This window comes from Emydura macquarii, unplaced genomic scaffold, assembly GCF_026122565.2.
Source record: "Emydura macquarii macquarii isolate MOO-44397 ecotype Brisbane River unplaced genomic scaffold, CSIRO-AGI_Emac_v2 contig_320, whole genome shotgun sequence".
Classification (NCBI taxonomy): domain Eukaryota; kingdom Metazoa; phylum Chordata; order Testudines; family Chelidae; genus Emydura; species Emydura macquarii.
In genome coordinates, this window is record NW_027130457.1 from 7,251,904 (window position 1) to 7,267,398 (window position 15,495).

At 42.9% G+C, this 15,495-nt stretch overlaps 1 protein-coding gene across 1 annotated transcript in view; it reads right to left on the bottom strand.

The window, feature by feature from the left end:
• OTULINL (OTU deubiquitinase with linear linkage specificity like) overlaps nucleotides 1-15,117 on the bottom strand; it is a 39,519-nt gene extending 24,402 nt beyond the window's left edge. Inside the window, exon 1 of the mRNA XM_067569303.1 lies at nucleotides 15,083-15,117. The gene's annotated coding sequence lies outside the window, so the exon portion shown is untranslated. The remainder of the gene's footprint in view (nucleotides 1-15,082) is intronic.
• Between the last annotated feature and the right edge of the window lie 378 nt (nucleotides 15,118-15,495).

The window sequence follows — 15,495 nt, forward strand, 5'->3', positions numbered from 1 at the left end:
TTAGCACTAGAAAAATCTCTAGATTACGGGGTTCCATTAGGCACTGAAAAATATAATTAAAAAATCCCCCCAAGAATATAAAGAGAAGTGTGCCTGCAACTGTGTTTTATTGCTGGTGGGTAGTGAGAAATGGATTCTTGCCGGAGTCCTTGTCAGATCAGCCACAAGTAATATTAGGTAGTGTCTTTTCCAAAAACAGTCTTCTTGCTGTTCTATTCGGCTTTTTATATCATACACATCAGTGTGATAACCAAGCACCTTCCCTTCTAGTGGCTGCTACTGAGAGCAAAATTACACCTTTACTTTAATTCATAGAGATCTGGGCTCAGGATCTGAGGGACCAGGGTTCTAACTTCACTGACCACAGTGTATGGGTGGGGGCGAGAGGGTGTCTTTAGTTGCACAGTACATAGCTCCTGTTTTTCCAGGTGAATTGAATAAACCATTAAAAAACCCCACAACATTTCTTTGAACAGAGGTTTTATAGTATACAACTATTTCTCTGTCAATTATATTATTTGTTGTGCAATGAAACATTGTCATTTTTAGTTATGATAACAAAGACTCTAGTGAAATGGGGGGGCTGTAGTTCTTGAATGAAGTTTGTCGCTTCAGTTCCCTTGGAACCAATAGGAAATAGCCATTTTTACTAGAGGCACATACCCCTCCTTAACCACAGTGAGTATTTGCTTTCTTTACTGAAGACATGAGTAGCTTCAGTCTCATTTTAAGATATGGGAAGTGTTTGCTGTAAGGGAAAACTGTTAACCTAATGGGAGAGTTAGGAAAAATTAATAACTTTGCCTAATAACACCAAATTTCTTTATAAGTACACGTGAGGATATTTAAAATTCCATTTCAGCTTTCTGGACAGTGAATGAAAAACCAGTCCTATGTTAGCAAAAAGGTTACTAAAGAGAGTCAAACACTGACATTTTTTCAAGTCACATTTAATTTATTTTAACTCAGACTCAGCAACTGATATAGTTGAATCCCCAGAAAATTCACCTTTTACCCACAGATTATGTGCTGTAAATTTGGAGAAAGTACACTGTATTGTTCACACAAAACAGAGGCTGAATCCCTGCTTTAAGTGAAAAACTAAACCCAGCCCTATTATAGAAACACTACTGCATTTTGGTAATAATACCTGTGTGTAGCATGCACATATACTTGTATAAATGCAGCTGAACTGGATTTAACACATCTAGTAAGAACAGAACTTAATTAGAAGAGTTATGTAATATTTACTATATTGGTTGCCTATTGCTATCCTGATACTAAGTACAATAAATTACTCCATTTATATAAGATTCAGAAAAATAGTGAAACATTTCCTATCAAGTTTTACAGGACAGGAACCACCTTTCCACACATCCTCACCAGGTCCCCAATTTCAGAAATAATTTGTTATCAGCACATACCAAGTGGGAAAAAATGAAAATGTTCCTGACACCAGATGCAAAATCAAGATATGCCAGTAGTGATTAAACAGTTACTCCATTTTTTTAAGAACTCTGTCTTTACACAAGACAGCAGAAATGTCAACTTGCAGTGGTAAAATAAGTACAATTTTTGTTTTAATACAAAGTTTGATAAAATTCCATACTAACAAAGCTTTTTCCCTTTGTTCTAACAGAACCATTATAAGTGATAATCACTTCCCTCAGTATCAGAAGATAATGGTGATGAGTATGGGTGAAGATGGCATCAATAACTGCATTCACCATGTGGTAAACCGAATTTTCAGTTTAAATTGTTCAAGTGTTGGCTTTTATATGGAAATTGGGCATACAAATTGAGACTGTGACTATAGTCAAAAGGTCACACAGAATACAACAATTTCTGCAGTATTTTGGCCCATTACTTTCAGGAAGTCTACTATTCAGTTACCTTATATGAGTCAAAATATCTTTCCCTCTGGTTCCCAGAGGCCTTTCAGAAAAAATAAAATCTTAATGGAGGTAGAGCAGCCTTTTCATTGTAAAAATACCCCAATTTCCCAAGCTGTCCAAAATTCTAGTGTTTTACACACTCCAGCTGCTGTGCGACATACTACCACCACATCTGTACCTAGGATCACTGTTTGTTGAGAATTGAAAGTATATTTTTGAGATTTTCCCCCTGCTCGACTGCAAAAAGGATAAAGCATGTAATTCTATTTTTCCTCTACGGATTCCTACAAATGAGTGTAAATTTCAGTTTGTAAATCCATTCATAATACAGTTTTCTTGCAGGAGGGTGCTCCATTAAAGAGTGGTAACAGGCTCAATCAAACAAGGAAAAACACACAAGAGAAAGCTTCAGACACTAAGTGAATAACATTACATACCACAGAAAATGTAAACATTCTCTAAGCACTTATCCTTAGCAACTACTATAAATACATTCCTTTTTTAAACAAACAGAAAACTTTCCTGAAATCTTTGGTCATTTGCATTATTATTTTTATTTTAATTCATTAGGATAAGTCTCCTTCCCCATTCACAGAGGTTACACTCCAATCGTATGTAAAGAAATGGTATTTATGTAAACTCCTATAAATCTATTATTTTAAGGAAGTTTATTATTTATAGTAGATATCAGTTGCTGAGATTTATGGTGAGTCAGTCTGATGCAGCCTAGATTTGTTTTGTCCAGTCTCTGCTTTCCAAAACAAACATCTTTATATGATGCTAACTCCAAACTGGCAGAGTAAAGGACTATGGAATCTATATTTTTATCCTGAATCTTTCATACACTTAATCTTAGCCAAAAGGCTGAGTAATATGAATGCTTTACCTTCTTCATTAAAGTACCTCTTGATTTGCCTGGATAACTGGGGCTTATATCAGGGAAAATTAAAATGCTACTTCCCTAAAAATAATTGTTTTGCCCTCTGACCTGCTTACTGTTCCATCCTGTTTGCCAATACCACATGGCAGGAGACCTAAGATAGCTCTGTTCTCTCTCCTTCAAAGATGCACAGCCACTAGGCACTGATGAGGCTAATCCTCACCAGTATCTCCCTAGCTGTCAGTCTCACCATAGAGAAACCAAGAGCATGTCTGAACAGCAGTAAAACACCCGTTGCTGGCCCATGCCAGCTAACTCAGGCTCAGTGCAGTGTAGATGTTCAGGGTTGGGCTGGAGCCCGGGGTCTTGAGACCTCCCCGCTTGCTGAGTTTCAGAGCCTAGGCTCCAGTCCAAGCCTGAGCATCTACATGCAACTTTTATCCCTGTAAGCCCAAGTCAGCTGACGCAGGCCACCCGTGTCTGTGCCCTGGGACTTTTATTGAATTGTAGACATACACTTCTTCTATAACAGGGGTAGAGTCAATTATTTTTTGTCAAGGTCCAAATATCTTGGTCAAGGTATAGTCAAGGTCCAGACTCCAGAGAAAATAATAAAAAATAATAATAATGGTAATAATAAGTAAATAAAAAGATTTCAGGGTCCATTGAAAAAGCATCTGGTGGTCTGGATTTGGCCCAGTCTGCCTATTGACTACCCCTGGTCTTTAGTGTGTAAACTGTACTGTATTCTTCAATAAATGCTGCCACCACAGGGGACTCCTGGTAGAGCAGAAGCTGTCCCAGTCCCGAGTCACTGCAGGAACAGGTTAGCAGACAGCAGAACAAAAAGAGATATTATGGCCTCTGCCTGCAGCCAGGGGCTAAGGGCTGTGGATGGTGCTGCTAAGTAAATAAATTAGTGTCTCTAGACTAGAGAATCTCAGGCAGTTGCCTCTGTCCTGATCTCAAATGTAACTGGGACAGGAAACACTTCTTATGATTGTACAATTCCTAGCACAATGGAGTCCTGTTCCATGACTGGGGTCCACAGACATTATCATCATATAAACCATAATCACGGACATGAGCGTCAGAAAGTCAAGATGTACAGCAATACATGAGTACTTGTAACCCAACTAAGGGATGTATGGAAAGAAATCAGCCACTAAGCAATCAGAACAGAAAATAAAGTTTCATGCAATAGACGTGACTATGACCTGCATGAGAAAATAAACCATCAGTCAGAGTACACCACCAGCTCTCTCAAGAGAGAGCTAAGAGCAGACCTTGTATGGTTTTGGGCAAGTCACCTAACCTCTGTGTTCATCAGCTTATCCATTTGTAAACAGCCATTTACTGGCTTTAGTGTTTCCGAGCCCTGCAGCTGAAGTTTTACAGCTGAAAGGAACAACACAACAAGAACTGCTGTTTAGTGAGCACACCATTAGCTTCTGGGCAATATTCATAAACTCAGAAGCTCTGCACATCCCACACAGCCAATAAATAAAAGATTACTCTTAGACACAGCCAGGAACCACAGCACTAACCTAACCAATGACAAAAATAACATTGCACAGTACCAAGCTTGCTTCCTATCCATAACTACTAGAGTCTTAGAAACAACATGCAGACTGGTTGGCACCTACTGACAAATTGTTCTGAAAGCCCATCAGCTTTTACGTAATTAGTGATATTAGTACAATTCAGGTTGTTTTTGTCTTCACCTACTGGTACAAGAAAGCATCACCCTTGTCTGTGCTAGTGTAGGAAATCAACTCGTTTAACAGACTAGCCTTACACCTGTCAATTTAAAAGCACACATGGAAACAGTACTATAGACCGTAGCTCTGTAGGATATTGATTTTGTTTCTCATTTAGCATATTTTGCACGTCGGAAAGCACCATGTACAGTTTTGGAAGAATGTAAGTAGTAATCACCAATTATACCTGGCCTTGTGGCAAGTCAAAGTTTTGCCTTCTTATTATTTGGTATGTGAAAAAGTGCAATTGATCACATAGGTGGGATTTTATCCGTTTGGAAATTTCACACTGTTATTTAGTCCTAAGTGAAACACAGGATCTGGACCAAGAGGAAATATAGCTGAACCTCTCATAAAAAAGCAACCATAATGTAATTAAATTTAACATCCTTGTAGAAGAAAAATGCCAAAGACACCATCACAGTAGCATTTCTCTTCAAAAAGGGGAACCACACAAAAATGAGGAAGAGAGTTAAACACAAATTAAAAGGAAGAGTCACAAGGGTGAAATGCCTGCAAATTGCATGAAGACTAATTAAAAACACTATAATAGAGGCTCAAACTAAATGTATATCCCAAATTAAAAACAAAAACAATGAAGACCAAAAAATTGCCACCAGGGCTAAACAGTACAGTAAAAGAGGCAGTCAGAGGCAAAAGAGCATCCTTTAAAAATTGGAAGTCAAATCCTAGTGAGGAATATAGAAAGGAGGGTAAACTCTGGCAAGTCAAGTGTAAAGGTATAGTAAGGCACTCCAAGAAAGAATTTGAAGAGCAACTAGCTAAAGACACAAAAACTAATGGCAATTCTTTTTTTTTTTTTTTTAACTACATTAAAAGCTGGATGCCTGCCAAATAGTAAGTGGGGCTACTGGAAGATCAAGATGCTAAAGGAGCACTCAAGGAAGACAAGGCCATTGCAGAGAAGCTAAATGAACACTTTGCATCGGTCTTCACTGCAGAGGATATGGGAGAGATCGCCACATCCGAGCCATTCTTTTTTTAGGTGACTAATCTGAAGAACTGTCCATAGTGAAGTGTTAATAGAGGAGATTTTGGAACAAATCAATAAATTAAACAGTAATAAGTCACCAGAACCAGATAGCATTCACCCAAGAGTTCTGAAGGAACTCAAATATGAAATTGCAGAACTACTAACTGTGAGATGTAACCTATCACTTAAATCAGTCTCTGTACCAGATGACTGGAGGATAGCCAATGTATCACTGAGTTTTAAAAAAGGCTCCAGGCAATCCTGGCAACTACAGGCCGGTGCCTAACTTCAGTACCAAGCAAATGGATTAAAACTACAGTAAAGAACAAAATTATCAGACAGGTAGATGAACAAGATAGGTTGGGAAAGAGTCAACACAGCTGTTGTAAAGGGGTATCAAGCCTCACCAATCTATTAGAATTCTTTGAGGGAGTCAACAAGCATGAGGACAAGTGTGATCCAATCAATATAATTTACTTGGACTTTCAAAAACCCTTTGACAAGGTCCCTCAGCAAAGGCTCTTAAACAAAGACAGCAGTATTGTGATAAGAAGGATGGTCTTCTCATGGATCAGTAACTAATTAAAAGATAGGTAACAAAGGATAGGAACGAATGGCTAATTTTCACAATGGAAAGAGATAAATAGCCTCTTTCCCCCAAATCCCTCAGGATCTCTACTGGGGCCTATGCTATTCAACATATTCATAAACGATCTGGAAAAAGTGGTGAACAGTGAGGTGGCAAAATTTGAAGACAATATAAAATTACTTAAGATAGCTAAGTCCAAAGCTGACTGTTAAGAGTTACAAAGGGATCTAACTAAAGTGGGTGAATGAGTGACAAAATGGCAGATGAAATTCAATGTCGATAAATGCAAATTAATGCACACTGGAAAAAATAATCCCAACTATACATACGAAATGAAGATATCTAAATTACCACTCAAGAAAAAGATCTTGGAGTCATTATGGATAACTCCCTGAAAACATCGGCTCAATGTGCAGCAGCAGTCAAAAAGGCTAACAATGTTAGGAACCATGAGGGAAGAGATAGATAAGACAGTAAATATCATAATGCCACTATATAAATCCATAGTATGACCACACCTTGAATACCATGTGCAGTTCTGATTGTCCCATCTTGAAAAAATATATTAGAACTGGAAAAAGTGCAAAGAAGGACAATGAAAATAATTAGGGGGCTGGAACAGATTCCATATAAGGAGAGATTAAAAAGACAGATTGTTCTGTTTAGAAAAGAGACAACTAAGGGAGAATATGATAGATGGATCTATACAATCATGAATGGCGTGAAGAAAGTGAATAAAGAAGCATTATTTACCCCCTTCACATAACACAAGAATGAACGGTCACCCAATGAAATTAATATGCATCAGGTTTAAAACAATGTAAGGAAATACTTCTTCACACAACATACAATTAACCTGTGGAACTCATTGCCATGGCATATTATAAAGGCCATAAGGATAACTGGGTTCAGAAAAGAATTAGATAAGATCATGGAGGTTAGGGTAGATCAACCTCTATCAGACAAGATGTTCAGGGATGGAATCCCAAGCTCTGGGTCAGGCCCGCTGACAGGAATTTAGGGCCCCAGGACAGAACAGTCCTGCCCCGTCCCACCTCTTCCACCCACAGCCCTGCCCCTCCCCCACTTGGCCTGCTTGCCACTGCTTCCCTCCCCCCATCGCTCAGTCCCCCGCCTCTCTTCCACACTTCCCCTTCCCCCGGACAGCGAGTGACAGCTGGGGGGGGGGGGGTGATCAGGGAGGGGCGGAGGAGGGACACGGCGAGCAGCAGCGGGAAAGCAAATGGGGAAGGAGAGGAGGGAAGTACGCAGCGAGGATGGCGGGGGGAGCTGAACAGGGAGGGGGGATGCGACTGCATGGAGGCCAAGAGGGAAAAGGGGGGTGTGGAAAAGAGGAGGGGGGCCAAGCAGGGAGGTGGGCTGGTGAGAAGGGTGAGGCACATGGCAGCAAGTGGGCTGAGGCCTGGGGCAGAGATTGGGTGGACTGTGGGCAGCAGCCACGGGCGGAAGAGGCAGGATGGCCGGGTAGCTAGCCTCCCCAAGGGGAAGCTTATACCCCGCCACACATGGCCTGGGCCCCTTTTAAAATTGCCAGGCCCCTGGGCAATTGCCGCCTCTTCTCAGCGGGCCTGCTCCAGGTGTCCCTAAACCTTTGACTGCCAGAAGCTGAGACTGGACAACAGGGAATGGATCACGGGAACTGCCCTTTTCTGTTCATTCCCTCTCAAGCATCTGGCAGTGGCCACTGTCAGACACAGAATACTGGCCTAGATGGACCATAGGTCTGACCCAGTATTGCCGTTCTTATTTCTCTCTCCACCTCTCTTTTACCAGGAAATGGTAGGGAGAACAGACACACAGGATGGAGGGCAACAAAGTCATGCCTGGGAAGGGTGATATCAGAGGCTGAAAGAAAGGGATCATGAGAAGCAAGGCTTAGGCAGAGTTTGGATGAGTACTTCCACTTGAAAAAACAACGAGAGTCCTGTAGTACCTTAAAGACTAACAAATTCCTGCAGGCATAAGCTTTCATGGGTGCAACCCACTTCATCAGATGAATGAAATGGAAATCACAGATAGGAGGTATATATATACATCCAAGGGTAAGAAACAACAATTGGGAAGGCAAGGCAAGTGCTAACAAAGTCCATTCAGTTGGAGTAGATGAGGCCTATTCACAACCATTGATTAGAAGGTGAGAATGTATGAACAGTGATAATTGCTTCTTGTAATGAGATAACCATTCCAAGTCCCTATTCAGACCCAGTCTGATTGCGTCAAGTTTGCATATGAGTTCCAGCTCTGCAGTTTCTCGCCGAAGTCTGTTTTTGAAGTTTTTTTGTAGAAGTATGGCAACTTTCAAGTCAGCTACAGAGTGTCCTGGGAGATTGAAGTGCTCTTCGACTGGTTTATGGATGTTAGCATTTTTTATGTCTGATTTGTGTCCATGTATTCTTTTGCGTAGTGACAGTCTGGTTTGGCCAATGTACATGGCAGAGGGGCATTGCTGGCACATGACGACATACTACATTAGTAGATGTGCAGGTGAATGAGCTCCTTATGGTGTAGCTGATGTGGCTAGGACCTGTGATGGGGTCACTATAGTAGATGTGCAGGCAGAGTTGGCAACAGGGTTTGTTGCTGGGATAGGTTCCTGGGTTAGTGTTCTTGTTGTATGGTGTACAGTTGCTGGTGAGTATTTGCTTCAGGTTGAGGGGCTGTCTGTAAGCAAGTATAGGTCTACCTCCCAGAGCTTGAGCGAGTGAGGGATCATCTGCTAGGATAGGTTGTAGATCCTTAACGATGTGTTGGAGAGACTAACTGGGGGCTGTAGGTGATGGCCAGTGGTGTTGTGTTGTTTTCTTTGTTGAGTCTGTCCTGTGGGAGGTGACTTCTGGGTACCCGTCTGGCTCTGTCAATTTGTTTCTTCACCTCTCCAGGTGGGTAATGTAGTTTTAAGAATGTTTTATGGAGATCCTGTAGGTGTTCGTCTCTGTCTGAGGGATTGGAGCAAATCCGATTGTATCTTAGGGCTTGACTGTAGACAATGGATCGTGTAATGTGTCCAGGGTGGAAGCTGGAGGCATGAAGGTATGTAATGCGATCAGTTGGTTTTCGGTATAGGGTGGTATTAATGTGACCATCCTTTATTTTTATTGTAGTGTCCAGGAAGTGGATTTCTTGGGTGGACTGGTCCAGGCTGAGGTTGATGGTGGGGTGGAAATTATTGAAATCCCAGTGCAATTCTTCAAGGGACTCTTTCCCGTGGGTCCAGATGATGAAAATATCATCAATGTAGCGTAGGTAAAGAAAAGGTGCTTGGGGACGAGTTTTAAGGAAGCGGTGTTCTAGGTCAGCCATAAAAATGTTGGTATACTGTGGGGCCATGCAGGTGCCCATAGCTGTGCCACTGACTTGAAGGTATAGATTGTCTCCAAATCTGAAGTAGTTGTGGGTCAAGACAAAGTTCGCTACCAGGTGTGCCATATCATCAGGGAAAATGCTCCTGATGGCTTGTTATCCATCTGTGTGTGGAATGTTGGTGCAGAGAGCTTCTACACCATCCTAGCCACTATGGTTGTGAATAGCCCTCATTTACTCTAACTGAATTGACTTTGTTAGCATTTGTCCTCCCCATTGTTGTTTCTTACCCTTGGATGTATATATATACACACATCTCCTATCTGTGATTTCCATTTCATGCATCTGACGAAGTGGGCTGCAGCCCACGAAACCTTATGCCTGCAGAAATGTTTTAGTCTTTAAGGTGCTACAGGACTCTTGTTGTTTTTGCTGTAACAGACTAACACGGCTACCCCTCTGGAACTTACTTCCACTTGTTTTTTTTCCAGCTTGGCCCCCAAGATTTCAAGAGGACTGCTCACAGAATGGGCTTGTCTACACAGGGATATATATCATTGTAACTACAGCAGTATAATTATACCACTAATTCTCCCGGTAGAGACACTTATTCCAGACATTTTTCCCACGTAGACAAGTCCTAAGACATTATTCAATGTGAATAAGGTAGGCAGAATCTGGCCCTATCTAATTTGATGAGTCAGAAAAGAAAGTTTTTAAATTTTTATTCTAGTTAGCACTGTAGAGGGGGGAAAACATTGGAAAGGCAGCTGGATTTGATTGGTGTTGTCTCTTCAGCCCTAGAGGGACACCATTAACCTAAAATCTAAACAATTTTAAAAAGAGTTAAAAGTGATGGCAGACACAACACCTCCACATGAGTTCATTTGCCAGTTTTTGCTGTGTTCCAATTATATTTTTCTTTCTCACTCCCTACGTAAAAGATCCACACCAATAAAAAGGTGAACTGACTTGACTATACCAGGGAAATTGAAATGGACTATAAACAAAGCATTGTCAGATGCACAAAATAAAACTGAAAAATGTTTTCTTTCCATTCTCTTAGTCACTATTTTCAAAAGTAATGCCAAAAACTATTGCAAGTAAAAATATTTCACCCTGGTGACTTAAGTTGATGGTGTCTCTAACTCCTGATTGAAATAAATTCCCATGTACAAACTATTGTTATTGCTAATATATATTTGACACCACCAGAGGTATCTAGACACCTTACAAGGATTAAATAAAAGCATTCAAGATCTCCTTAAAAAGAAGCCAAAAAACAAAAAGGTCCCTGGCTGCCTCTTCAGCTTATCAATCAGCTAAGAAACCAAGACTTAATCAGCTAGGAAGGCTTGGGGGAAAAAATGAATCTTGTAGCTCTCTCTAGCAATGGATTCTAATCAAGTTTGATTTGGGATACCAAGCTGATTTTGCAGGCCTGGCAGTTTGGGGAAGGGGGGATGTGAGACTTTTTACTTGTAAATTAAGCATATTTAATATGGAATTACTGAGAGTGAGTGATCTTGGAATACTGACAGTTTAAAGAATCATTTTTCAGAGCTTAACTGCACTTTAAAGCATCAACAATATCTGGAGTTAACTATTTTTGAAAACCCAATCTTCGATGAATATGCCACAGCTAAAAGGAATTAAAAGAAAAACAGGAAGTGACAAGAAATGAAAACAGAACTGAAGGATATTAAACAAAGCACATAGCCAATGGTAATAACAATAAAAAGCGCCTACATGCATAGGCTTGCTTACACCTTAAAATTTCCATGCCAGTTGTTGTAACTTTCCCTCAGCCCAGCTACCATCTCTGGCTGAGAGAAGCAGATTGACCTTCTCATAGCATATGTGTTTCTTGCCAGTCTTTTAGCTTCGCTGACACCTTGGGCAGTCGGTGGCCACTCACTCCACCCCTGCTTACCTTTTATAGGATCTCTGAGGTTTCTGATCCCGCTTATCCTATGCTCAGCTTTGGGAAGAGTAAACCATTCTAGACCAGAGAGTGACAGACAGGGGACATTACCCATCTGATAGCTTGTTTCCTGAAGGAGCCTTATCTTTGCCATTGTTTCATTTCCTGTGGGTTTCCCCCTTTACAGCCTGCCTGCATTCAGACAGGTTAATATCAAACAGACAACCAGATGGGCATATGATATTTTATCAAGAAATACTACACAGCTCCGTAATTCTCCACAGTGCCTCACTCATGTCAGCATCTAATTTTTAAAATCCCCTGGTTTTAGTACCCTCCGTGGACTGGCCTCCTGATATTTGGAACAGCCTCTTCCTACTGCCCCCCCAGCCCCTTCACACATTATATTCACCACTTGTTTTCAAATCTCAGCAAAAGCCATCTCTCTTCTCCCTTGCCCATGTCTAATTTGTTTCCCATTGGTTATTATTTCTCCACTGCACGATTCTGTGTGATTTTAACTGATTTGATCTTAACACTACATTAACAAAGGTTGTTCTGTCCAACTGTAAGTAAATGTATAAATATTGTATACATAAAATTAAACATAATAGTATGAACTGACTCTCAGAAGCCCATGAAGGCTGGGGGGGGGGAGGAGAACAAAAAAACAATTTACAACTATCTTGCACCAGCTTTAAATCCTTTGTTCATAGCCATGGGAAAACGTATACTGGGATTCGTTGTAATGAAAAGGATTAAAGAATTAGTTAATAGTGCCTTATTATGGTATCTTTCTGGAAAGTGGCAGGTTGTCAAGTCTGACATCAAGTGCTGTAATAATGCACATAAAATCTGTATTTGCCAAGCATGGAATCCCAGCAACAGTATTTGTGAGCAAAGGTCCCTATTATTCCATACATAGATGAAATCAGCTTCCTCGGCCTTGGAGTACAATTACTCCACTGTACAAGTGAACAACAAAGCCAAGAGAGAGATGCAGATTGCCAAGACAGTGCTGGAAAAGGTGTCAGACAGCATCTCAGATTAATGTTTGCTTTTATTGCCTTATTTTAGCTCAATTAGAATTCAGATTATGTTCTTCAGGAAACAGGTATAAAGGTATTAAAGAAGCTCCACGAGCAAGTGCTGCTTCCACTAGAAAGCTACAAGTCTCCCCTTTCTGTTTGTAATGACATCCCTGGCCGGTAGTCTTTGGGAATTGAACCCGGGGCCATAATCTAAAAATCATGAACCTTTGCTCAGAACTGAACAGAGTTTTTGGGGGGGTCTGGGGCAAAATTTGAAACAGAACCCTCCTAAAAAACTACCATGGAGACAGAACAATTTAAGAAGAGGGCACCCAAATCCATTTTAAGGCCTGAGTGACATTTAAAGTGCTGATCATGCAGATTTCTCATTGAAGTGTATTGTAGCGAATATTTGGGTGTTCAGAACCTCTGAAAAATCAGCCACTTAATTTATTTGCTAAATAAGGAATTAGTTGCCTAGCTTTAAGCACCCACCTCTGAAAATGTTGACCATAATTTCTAGTGTTTCCCTTCCCCTCCCACACAAAAAAACAAAACAAAAAATAAATTCACAGACCCTGCTATGTATAGTTAATTTTGGGGGGAGGGGAGGAAGCAAGGTTAGGTCTAGCAATATTTTCCATGTTGGTTAAGCAAATTGGCTTCTTCCTGGTGCCTGTAATACACAAATATCTTCTGACCCATTGTACATCTCTACTTTAATGCATATTTAAATTCTCTCTGTTCAAACATTAGCTGGTGTCAATTACAGACCTCAATTCAGATCCTGAGAGACAAACTCCAGAGCTTTAAAAACAGTTTTTAGAGCCCAAGTATAGAAATTATCAGTTTTATTAGTTCACACATATTATTCCAGCTCCAATATACTAAGAGATGTGAAAAAGGCAGTCACTGGGACTAAGGTAAAATAGTAATTATATTTTCAAGTATCAGTGATTGAAAGATAATCACAATAATCACATTAGTACTTAGTGATTGAATAGCTTGAGAAATACTTCCCTCTACTTTTCAGAAGTTAAAACTGAAAGCGAGGTAGGAGCAATTTTCACATTTCAGTCAGCGAGAGAGAATAGTCCAGGCTCAGTCAGTGTAATACGACAGATGGAACAGTAGAACAGTAGAAACCAGAAACCTATCCTAAAGCTGTATTGCTACACAGAAAGATAAAGTGAAAAGACAAGATTTCTGGAACATAAGAGATCAGTCAATACAGGCACAATGTTGTAAGGTACTGAGCCCTGACTGCACTAAGAGCTGTAGCTGAAACCACCTGAGAGGAGGCTAAGGGGAACACATCCATCTTTTGATCGCCCTATTGAGGTCCTCCTCAGTGTGAGACTCTCCTCCCTCTCTCTTTCCCCGTGACTGGAGTTGAGGGCACCTAACAGCATGCAGGTTTGGACACTTAAATGAGTATCCCAAAAGCCAACAAGCTCAGAGTGTTCAAAATGTAATATTCAAGTTTTAAAATGAAGAATTCCCATTTCCAAAAACATATAATCCCTTCTTGGAGTCTCCTGCACCCACTTCCAGGCCCCATTGCCTAAAACACCACAAACACCCCCCCCCTCCTTTGGAACCTTGCTATATTTACAAGGAACTGTGTTCCCCCAAATCTCCAGCCTGAATCAAAACCATGTGCTGTCTCTATTAAACAGTTCCCGCAGTATTTTGTGTTTGTTGTTTCTTAAACGGAGACCACAGTTGGAAGGAGGCTGAGCATTATTAAATGTCTCAAATCTCTGTAGAAACTTCAAGTATTTATACTCCTTGCCAAGGAGCCTTCAAATAACTGAGCACAATAAAGTCTATGAATATAACATCCTATCAACAGTTCCCCAAAGTGTTGGTAGTAGAGGCGGAGTCGCTAGATTACACAAATGTACGGGCCAAAATGTTTTCTTTTTTTTAAAAAAAGCACAGAGGGCAGGCTAATGTAAAGAAAAGCCCTTTGCCCTTATCTTTTTCCTGTGGTGCTCTAGGCAGGGTGGAATCACCCTCTGGCACCACCCATCACGGTAGGCAGGTGAGGCTGAAAGAAAACGCACCTTGGACTGGAAGCCAAATTCCACCCCCAGCTTGGGCCAAGGAGGGCTGCAAGGGGCAGGACCCGATCCCTCTCCCCAGCGCTGCAGAGTCCACACTCCGCACCCTCAGGCTCGCTGGGAGGGGAGCCCGATTCCTGTTTCCTGCCTCCCCCCAAAGGCTCGTTCTGTGGGCGCGGGGCAGCCCCTGATCCTGCAAGAGGGGGAAGAAAGGCTCCCTGCCTGGCCAGGGCCAACCCCCAGCATCAGCGCTGTGATGCCCCCCGGGCTCGTCTCTCCCTGCCCGCTCCCGACCCTCACCCACCTTCCCTAAGGGCGCCTTGAAAACCCTCCTCACGTCCCAGCCCAGCCGCTCGCTCAGCCCAGGGGGCAGCCACAGAGCAGGGGCTGCTCCGACGCTTGCAGCGCGGGGGGTCGGTGCAGAGGGGGCGGCAGCAGGAACTGAGCGGGCGGGGCGGGGCGCGGCGCAGGGCGACGAGCACGGACGGAGGGAGGGAGGCGGGGGACGCCGCTGGGCTGGGGATCCCCGGGGAAGCCGGCGGCGGCCCCGGGGCGCCTCCTTGCAAAGAGCCTCCCCGCCCGCAAGGCAGGAGCCTCCGAGCGAACCGCGCGAGCCTCTCACCTGCGGGGCCGCTGCTCCGGAGCCAGACGCGTCCGCCGTGCTGGGGGCGGGGGGAGCCGCGGCGGGGCCCTGGGGGCAGGCTCGGCTCCGGCGCCGCACCGCTGGGGAGGAGCCGGACTAGCCGCTGCCACCCCCGGCCGGCAGGGGCAGCGCGCGCCCTGTGCAGGCCGCTCGCTCCTGGGGGCTGGGCCGGCTCCCCCAGCAGGACGGGCGGGCGCGGCTGGACCGCCTGCTGCTGCCTCCAGAGCAGAGGGAGGTGCGGGCGTAGGAGTCCCAAGTCCCGTTCTCCCCCCACCACCAGCAGGCTTCCCCCCAACCCAGCCCAAGTGGCCCCGATGCCGGCAGGTTGGGGTAGCCGCACAGCGCACCGCACCGGACACAGCTGTTGGGACGTGCCCAGGGGCACACGCCTG